At 35.8% G+C, this 6,285-nt stretch overlaps 1 non-coding gene across 1 annotated transcript; it reads right to left on the bottom strand.

Annotated features, from left to right (window-relative positions):
- Nucleotides 1–252: 252 nt before the first annotated feature.
- On the bottom strand, nucleotides 253–359 carry LOC133813243 (small nucleolar RNA R71). The gene has a single exon (XR_009884276.1). It is a non-coding gene; the product is annotated as a small nucleolar RNA R71 (small nucleolar RNA).
- Between the last annotated feature and the right edge of the window lie 5,926 nt (nucleotides 360–6,285).

The following is a 6,285-nucleotide window of genomic DNA, read 5'->3' as shown; positions in this document are numbered from 1 at the left end:
CATTTATTACCAAATTTTCATGGATAAGCCGAGGAAGATCATAATAAGCATCTCAAGGAATTTCATGTGGTTTGTAAAACGATGAAGCCTCAAGGAATTTCGGAGGAACAGATCAAGCTGCGAGCCTTTCCTTTCTCTTTAGCAGACTATGCTAAGGAATGGCTTTATTATCTACCTTCTGGAAAAATGGATACTTGGAATGAGAAGAAGAGTTTATTCTTGGAGAGGTATTTCCCTGCATCTAAGGTGGGGAGTATAAGAAAAGAAATCTGTGGGGTTTGCCAAGAAAATGGCGAAACTCTTTATGACTACTGAGAGAGGTTTAAGAGACTATGTGGTAGCTGCCCCCATCACAAAATAAGTGAAAAACTCCTAATTCAATATTTTTATGAAGGATTATTTCCAATGGAGAGGAGTATGATTGATGCAGCAGATGGGAGAGCACTAGTGGATAAGACACAGGATGATGCAAAGGCTTTGATATCTAACATGCCAGCCAATTCCCAACAATTCACTGCAAGACAAGATTTGTTACCACAACCTATTAAAAAGGTCAATGAAGTAAGCATTCTGGTAGAGAAATAGATAGCACAACTCACAGCTATGGTGCAACTAGGGATGCACATTTTCCCTATGGGGACAGGGCCCGGCGGGGACCCGCCCCTAATGGGGCGGGGAATCCCCATCTAAATGGGGAACAGGGTAGGGAAGAGGATAATTTTCAATCTCCGAATGTTAAATGGGATGGGGGCGGGGGCGGGGATTGTCATCCTCGCCTCGACGGGGCCCTGTTTAAATTTTTTATATATTTTTGTGTTATTATAGTATATTAATAATTTTTTTAATACTTTAAATTTTATTTGGGATTATATTTAGTATTTTAAATCATAAAAATTGTGTGATATTTTATTTTATATATAATTCACCATTTTTATTCTAAAATTTTAATTTAACATTTATTTTTTAAATAAATGGGTTCCCTGTGGGGATTTCCCACCATATTAGGACATTTCCCGATGGGGAATAAGTGGGGATGGGGCGAGGATGATAATTAAAATTGTAAATGGGGACGGGGACAGGAAAAACACTTCCCACCAATTTCCCGCCCCGTGTGCATCACAAGGTGCAACAGTTGGCTTTAGGAAAACAGGTTCGACCATGTGGTATTTGTACAATTATAGGACATCCTCCTGACATGTGTCCTACTTTGCAAGGGGGAGTCCAAGGGCAGGTTAATGCAGGTGATGGGTTTCCTGGGCAACCAACACAGAATTATGATCCATATTTTAATACTTACAATGCAGGATGGAGGGACCATCCGAATTTCAAATATGGAAACCAACAACAAGTTATTCCTCAAAATGCACCTACTAAACCACTAGGGTTCAATTTTTAGTAGGGAACTTAGTAAACTTTTGTACCCCGGCCACAACAATTTCCTCCTACAGCCCCACATAATCAAGATTCATCCATGGCTGACTTGATTAAAACCATGGTTGCTACTCAACAAAGCACTCAGGTCACTCTCAAGAATTTGGAGAATACTATGGGCCAAATTGCAACATCTTTAAGCATGGATGAATCACAAAATTATGGAAAATTGCCTTCGTAGCCTAAAAGGAATCCAATGGAGAGTGCTAGTGCGGTCACTTTGAGAAGTAGTACACACTATGATCCACCAAGTTCTCCACCTTCCAACAACTTGGCACAGAACCAACCGGTTAATGATTTTGTTGACGAAATTGTTGTGCCAAAAATAGACAATCCTAAACCCACACCTGTTGTACCTACTTTTGTCACTCCACCACCATTTCCAAGCAGATTAAGGGAGACTAAAAGGGAAGAGGAAAATAGAGAGATATTAGAAACATTTAGAAAGTTGGAAGTGAACACCCCTCTTATTGATGATATCAAACAAGTGCCTCGTTATGCCAAATTTTTGAAGGACTTGTGTACTAATAAACGTAAGCTGAGGGCTGATGAGAAGATAAGCGTGGAGGAGAATGTTTATGTTGTTCTCCAAAATAAACTACTACCAAAGTGCAAGGATCCAAGGACTTTTACCATTCCATGCACTATTGGAAACAAGTGATTTGAACAATGTATGTTGGACTTGGGGGCATCAATCAATGTAACGTCTTATTCTGTTTATGCTTCCATTAATCTTGGGCCTTTAGAGGAAACTTGAGTGATTATTCAGTTAATTGACCATTCAAATGCTTATCCACAAGGAGTAGTGGAGGATGTTTTGGTACAAGTGAATGAACCCGTCTTTCTCGCTGATTTCTACATTCTAGAGATGGAAGATGAATCAATTCCTAATTCTACACCAGTTTTGTTGGGGAGACCTTTCTTGAAGACAGCGAGAACCAAGATTGATGTTCACGAAGGTACTTTAACTATGGAATTTAATGGTGAGCTTATTTGGTTCAATATCTTTAAAGTTATGAGGTACCCTAGTGATGTTCATTCTCTATTTTCTATTCATGTGTTGGATACCTTGTGACAACGATTCTTTGAATTACATGGAGAAGATGGTTTGGATGTTTCTATTAGAGAACATCTTGAGTTGGAAAATGTGAATAATAAGAGGGATTTTATTGATAACTCTAGAAATTAGAGTTATTTTACCACATTTTTTAAGCTAAAAATGATTTAGTTCTTAAGTTTTTAATTAAATTATTAAGTTTTAATTACTTTTTGAATCTATTAGCTTTATTATAATTTTATAGATTTTTGTGTATTTTTATAGTTATATTATTGTAAAATGTTATAGTTTAAATTATTTAAAATTAATATTGTTAAGTTAGGAGTAAAAAGATGTAATGTTGAGCTTAAATGTTAAATATAAATTAAGTTATAATTAATATTTTCAAAGAATTAATTTGATGTATAATTGAAAATATTTTATTATGATTTGTTTTATATTTATTTTGTAGGAAAATTTTTATGCTTGAAAATAAAGAAGAGAAAAGAAAAGAAAAGTGATAATTTTGTGAGAAAGACAAAGAGATTGTGGCATTTTTCAAAGGGCCAAAAGCCACTCCCTTCCACCAGCCATTGGGCCTGCCTCCAAGAGCCCAATCCGTGTCCCTCCAGCTGTGCACCCGAAGCTCCTTTAGCTACACATGCGCCAGCTGCCTTCCCATGTTGCCTATCAATGAAGCTCCTTAGCTACATCTCAACACTCACGTTCAGTAGCATCACATGATGCGTGAACCCAGGCCCAAATTCCACCATCAGCCAAGACCCAATAGCCTCCAAAGCAGCCAAATTCAGCAAGTCTTCAGCATATATCACCATTTCCTTTAGCACCCACTCGGTTCAGCAAGCCCATATGCCACTACCAACACAGCCACAAAAAGACCCCAAAAATCACATTTTCATTCCCAATATTTTTCACTCAAATATCAATTCACTCTTCCCTATTTTTCTTACCTAAATAAACATTCCTAATTCATTTTTTTTACCCTAACTTTTCACTAATCTTTTACCCAACCAAACATTTCATCTTTCCAATACTCTTACACTTACTCTATTTATCCTACCACTTTCCAATACAATTAAATTAATCAATTTATTTATTTTAATTTGATTAATTTAATCTCCATATTTTGCCTATAAATAGAGTCTTGTAAGACCATTTGGGGAGCTCTTCTTCTTCATCTTTTTTCAACCTCTTCTACACTCCATATTTCTCTTCTTTTCACTATTTTCTATCTACCATTTTCATCTTTTGAAGAGCATGTCAAATATGTTATTTTGTAATTTTTATCTAGTTATGAGCTTCTAATCTTTTTCAAAGGTTATTAAGATGATGATGAAGCAAAATGTAACTAGATAGTATTTTTTGTTGTATGTTGATTTCCCATTTGAACAACATTGTTTATGGATTTTTCTATCAAAGATATGCATTTTTCATCTAGTGTTGATTGTTAAAGCATATTACACTTAGTTCTTCATTATGCAAAAATATGATATTCTTCGATTAAATGTTTTTCATTAAATTGTTCACATCTAATTCTTAGAGCATAAGTATCATATTTTGCCTAAACATAATCTCTTTGATTTTTTGTAGTTTCATTAGGTTGTAACACAACTAATGCTTAGAAATTATATCTTATATAAGTGAAGAAAAATCCTACCTTTTTGAAAGAGTAACTTGTGCTTGAATAGAAAATATATTTTGAAAAAAATATATAGTGTGATTTATTTCAACTATATTAAAACTTGGGAATCAATATACTTATAAATACTATTGAACTTGCATTTTGTGGATTCTAAAATCTTAATAATCTTATTTTACATATATCTTTTGAAAACCATTTTTCTATTTAATCTTGAATCTTTTTATTAATTGTCTTTTATTTTTCTAAAACAAAATCTCATCAAATATTTGGAACTAGGTTAGAATATTATTGCTTTGTTTGAAATAGTTTCTTTTGATGTTAGTCAACTCCCATGGGTTCGACCTCGTACTTACATGAACATTATATTCCGAAACGATTCGTGACTTGCGAGTTTAAATATTAAAACACCCTCTTTAGGGATCAACATTTATGACTAATGTTGAATTGGAGAATAGTGTGGCTGCTCTTGACACAACTTCTGTTGGGGGAGAGTGAGCTAACACCACCTCAATTATTAGAATCTACACAAAATAAGGATTGACAGAGACTAAGTAAAGATTGAGAAATAACTTGCAATCCAAAGTAGATCAATGGTCTTTTTCAACTTTGATGAAGCTTCAAAAACCCTAGGCGAAACCACCACCTTCAGCAAATCCTTTGAACAAAGCAAGAACACAAACCAAGGCTTATACACGTTACAAAACGCTGTCCTAATACTCTATTTCCTAGCCACCATGTATGCTTGAGGCATTTTCTAAGAGGAAATGAGGATTGAGATTAACAAGCCTTAAAATCTCAAAGTCAAGCACTTTCTTTGAGGGTACTTGGAGAAAACTAGAGATTCTTGGAGCTAGCGAGAGAGAGCGGGTAAAGAGAGATTGGAGAGAGTGATCAAGTCTTCCAAAACACTATTTTGACCCTTATATAGAGTAGGCACCATCATTAGGTCTAACTAATATGATTAGACTTGTACAACACATCATTAAGAGCATCTCACGTAACTTTCACGTACTACAGTAGGTGACGCGTCGCTTACATGCAGGCGATGCATCGCCTGTTAGGGTTTCTTGAAACCCTAAGCATCAGGCCATGCTACGCCACTTGGGTGGCAACGCATCGCCACCCTCTCTGTTTTTGGACACTTCCAAAGGTCCAAAGAAAGCTCCAAATGCTATCGAAAGTTTTAGGAACCCTTACATACCTCCATGCATCACTTTGGACCCAAAAACACATTTTAAAAGTGCCTACAATTGAAGCTCAAATTTCACATCTTCACTATGTGAAATTTACTAAGTGTTTATACCTTGCTTGTATTTTAACACTTATCTTTTTGTATTTAACAAATCATAACAATCCCCCACTTGGTTAAATACAAGCCTCATTCTCTAGCTTAACCAGTTTTGGTGCATAAAATAAAGTGTCTTTCGGTTTGAACTTTACCTTAGTGAAAATACCACAAAGTCCTATCGAAATCATTAGTTGCTTAAAAGCTTGAACCATGTATTCCATTTGATAAAACTGGTGATACCTCACACACCTCCACCACATCTTTTATTTTCCCACTTTCTCACTTAGCACTATCATGGCCATGTGCTCATCTCTTCATGAACTTTATGGGGAGAAAGTACAACTCCCATGAGAGGCGACATGTAACGTCCTCCTAATCCAGGACGGTTACACTGTGTACTTTAAATAGTGTCAGACTTGCTAATTAAATCATTTGATTATAAACGTGTAGCTAAGGTTAATGTCAAGGGTTAGGGTTAAAATTTTGGTCAAAAGAACCACTGACTTTTCATTTAAAAGTTTAATACATACATGGGATCCAAAAATGTTACAAACAAATGTTTAAAAAGGTATATACAGATCAAAAGTTACAACCAGCTAGCCTAAGGGGCAAAATAAGGGATACAACCCTAGTTCCTTTTAGATATCCTCGGTCGTGGTGGACGAGCAGCCGTATATGTACACACCACCACCGAAGCTCTCTAATTCATGGCTGGTCTAGTTTTCCTTTTCCCTTACCTGCACCACATAGCACCCATGAGCCAGAGCTCAGGAAGAAAACTTAAACATGTGCATGAATAGTAAATACAGATTCCAAATACATATCTAGCATGCCTAGAAGTAATAACCTACTCATACATGCATACAG

This window comes from Humulus lupulus, chromosome 1, assembly GCF_963169125.1.
Source record: "Humulus lupulus chromosome 1, drHumLupu1.1, whole genome shotgun sequence".
NCBI classification, from domain to species: Eukaryota; Viridiplantae; Streptophyta; class Magnoliopsida; order Rosales; family Cannabaceae; genus Humulus; species Humulus lupulus.
Note: the sequence above shows the minus strand (reverse complement) of the source record. Positions and strands in the feature narration are given on the sequence as shown.